Source organism: Trichosurus vulpecula, chromosome 1, assembly GCF_011100635.1.
Source record: "Trichosurus vulpecula isolate mTriVul1 chromosome 1, mTriVul1.pri, whole genome shotgun sequence".
In the NCBI taxonomy this organism is placed as follows: Eukaryota; Metazoa; Chordata; class Mammalia; order Diprotodontia; family Phalangeridae; genus Trichosurus; species Trichosurus vulpecula.
Window position 1 is genome coordinate 568,448,521 of NC_050573.1, and position 4,060 is coordinate 568,452,580.

Below are 4,060 nucleotides of genomic sequence, written 5' to 3' on the forward strand. Positions count from 1 at the left end.
CATATCCTGCCGAGCCAGGTATTCCTGGATACGGTGGTGGGACATCTTCCCTAACAGTCCAGTACTCAATATTTTGGATCCTATGTGTTTGCTGTTTTCTAATTTGCAGATTTGGTGTACTTCCTCCTAATGGTCTATTATTCAAATTATGTAAAGCAGTGAACAAATTATCCTTCCAATGTTGATATGAATTATTAGAACTTAACTTTCTTAACTGTTCTTTCAACAATCCATTCATTCTTTCTATCGATACAGATGCTTGTGGATAATATGGAATATGATATATCTACTCTATATTGTTCAATATACAATATCTCTTCATCCCATTACCTTTGAAATGTGACTCATTGTCACTTTGAATCTGCATTGGGGTTCCATAATATAGACTTATAGTATCTAGAGTTTTCCAGGTGTTTTCTGGGTTGCATTCTTATAAGGACAAGCCACTAGTACACCAGAATAGAGGTCAACACAAGTACGTATAAATTTGCATCCTTTATCTTGGGGTAGTGGTCCAATATAATCTATCTGTGAAATCTGGGCTGCTCGCTCCATGTGGATTAGACCTCACCCAGAGACCATCCAGGCTGTCCTGGGCTAGAGCCCTGCTTCCCTCCACTATTTCGCTATTTTGTGGGTTCTGCAGTTCTTCCGCATGGACCGTGCAGAACTATGCCCAAAGGGCTATAAAAATGTTCATACCCTTTGACCCAGCAATACCATTTGTAGGGTTGTATACCAAAGAGATCACACAAGTGGGAAAAGGACCCATGTATACAAAAATATTTGTAGCGGCTCTTTTTGTAGTAGCAAAGAATTGGAAATCAAGAGGATGCCCATCAATTGGGGAATGGCTGAACAAGTTGTGGTATATGAAGGTAATGGAATACTATTGTGCTATAAGAAATGGGGAAGACACAGACTTCACAATAACCTGGAAAAACCTACACAATATAATGCTGAGTGAGTGGAGCAGAACCAGGAGAACATTACACACAACCACAGATATATGGATTCTGTGATGACTAACCCTGATAGACTTTGCTCTTCTCAGCTATGCAAGTTTCAAAGGCAACACCAGAGGACTCATGATGGAGAGAGCCATCTACATCCATAGAAAGAACTATGGAGTCTGAATGCAGATTGAGGCATACTGTTTGCTCCCCTATTTTTTTTTCTCTTCTGTTTTTGTTTCTTCTTTCTCATGATTCATTCCGTTGGTTGTAATTCTTCTTTACAACTTGACTATTACGTAGATAAGTTCAATGTGAAGTTATATGTAGAAGATACATCAGATTCGATGCCATCTTGGGGAGGGAGGTGGGGGAGAAGAAAATCTGGAACTCAAAATCATGTGGAACTGAGTGTTGTAAACTAAAAATAAAAAATCTTAATTAAAAAAGGTATATTTTTGGCCCTGCCCCGTGAAAGCAATCTGGTCTCACTGTTTGGAGTCTATTGGGATTGTAAAGAAAGCATTGTCCAAATCAGTAACTGCATGCCAAGTCCCATCATATTTCTGGATCCTTTCTATTAAGGTAACAGTATCTGGAACAGCAGCATATTAGGTTGAGTCACTTTATTCAATTGTCCCTAATCCACTGTCATTCTCCATGTTCCATCTGACTTTTGTACTGGCCATAAAGGATTATTCTATCCAGTGGTTGTAGAGATTAACACTCCTGCTTCAACGTATTCCTTTATAGTATTGGCAATTTCATCTTGCCCACCTGGCACATGATACTGCTTCAAAGTAATCACTTTAGAAGGTTCAGGTAAAGTGAATGGGTTCATCTTTACTTTTTCCACTAAAACTGCATTAATTCCTATCTTCCTGATGGGGTGCTTGTGCTTGGACCCTAGTTCTAACATCACATTTCCCCTTAGCCTCTGCTTGGGTGCCTGTGCCTGAACTCCAGTTCTAAAATCACATTTCTCCCTAGCTTCAAAGCATTGGCCCTAGCAGTCTGTCTCTCTAGCTAAAGGGCAGCATGCCCCAACCAAATTATCTCTGCTTCTTCCTCAGTAAGCAACTACGCCCAATTATAGATTGATTCCAGATGATACGCTGAGTCTAACATATATCCTAGACATAGTCAAATGTATACTCTTTTACATTAATCTTGTCTAACAAGACACGTGATGGAATCCACCTGGATATTCCCAGTCAGCTGTGAACTTTTGGTGAGTTAGTGACATTTCACAGCAAAAACCACACCTACACCTAAGCCCCCTCCTCCTTGGGCTATTTCCCAGTGAACTCTGGGTAAGATACCTGTGCAGTAGATACAAAAAGTGCATGTTCCTGTAAGAACTGAGCACCCCTTAATCACAACTTAACCACTCTCTAATCCCACCCCAAAACACCTAATTGACAGGTTTCATCCCTAAATCTTGTACTTAAACTTTCCCTGTAGCCCTGTATGGTTGCAGGTTCCCTAAGAATTCTTGCCGGCTGAAAAAGCATAATAAATCTTTGCCTCCTTGACTTAAAGAATGCTTGGGTCCACGAATTCATTCCAGGCAGCCTTGCCTTGGGAACTTTGGTTTGGGATTTCTACATCCCTGCATTCATTTCTCCTTCAACATTCCTTACTGCAAATTGATATCTCCTCTCAGGCAAATTCAGAGTCATACCTTTCAATATATCTATTCCAATGATGTATTCATGAATGGGTACAATGACCACAGTATATTCTTTCTTAGGTAACTGTCCAATTTTCATCATCAGTTTCACTTGTTTGGCTGACATTTTAGCCTCTCCTAGCCCTGTGATGATAATAGGAGTTCCATGCTTAAATTTGTGAGGGTTTCCATATATGAAGGTAGCCTCTGCCTCAGTGTCTATCAACGCCCTAGTTATAGTATTTGATCCATTCTTCCAATATATAGTGAGATTAATATGGGGTCTGTAATCCTGTCTGTGTGTTTCTTTAATCTGAACTGGGGCTCGGCCTATTCCATAGTCTCCTTGAAGTTGTGACTCACTTGGATACAAGAATTCAAGAACTGTGGGATTTGTAGGGGCAGGTCTTATTTCTCTATTCCATTTGCTATTGAGCCCCTTATCTCGGTACATTTTGTATAGCTTATAAGTTGGAATACCATCTATTCTTCTAAAATCTACCCTTGCTTTCAATAGAGTAGTAAACATTTCTCTTCTTGTCACTCTATGCTGAATCTGCTGGCTACGTACCCTTCTCTCCCAAGGAAATTTATTTCTTCCCCAGCGTCTTAAGTCACTTAACTGTGAAATCTTATCCAGCACCTCTGAAAGAGGGTTCCCTACTTCTGCAATTAGCAGAGCCAAAATCACATGTTTATAAATGGGGGGTGCCATCTTAACTATCAAATTCTTGTGAGAGACTCCCAAGGGAGTTTCATAATAAACCTCAGCGTTCCCTAACATAGTAGCAGTCTTCATTATTTCCTCCTTTAACTTTCTTGTCTAGTCCCTAATTGAATACCAGGGTCTGTCTGCAGTAGACCAGATAGAATCAGCAGGGTATTCTGTATTACAAGCCTTTGCAGCTAAAGCCAACAAACTGGTTTTTTGGTTACCTCTTTGCAAATGATAATCCCTAACAGATTGCTGTATGGAAGAATTCTGACTAATACTTATGAATTTCATGCAATCCACAGAATCTACAGACACTCCTGTGGTCCCTTCATCACTGATTCTCACCACCCAAGATATTAATGATTCTCCTGTTCTCTGGGTGAACCTACTCAGGATATCTGTGATTTCCTGCTGTATAAAATCTTCCAAAATCTCCCTGAACTCAGTATTATGATCCTGTTTCCTGCCTCCTTTGCTGTATAGGGCACATTTCTCTTTGAAAAATCTGGTATGATACTGTAATACTCAATGGTGGCTCAGAAGTAATAAAGTATCACCTCATGTCTGAGGTTGCGACATTGTAGCCTCCTGTCTAGCTTCTCTCTTCCTGTTACCTTGGTAACCAGACTGACTGCTAGGCTCGGACCTGGGTTGAACTGAGGTGCGCTCTTGACCTCCTTGGCTCCCTCTGCCTTCTAGCTTAATTTACAAGGCTAGTGG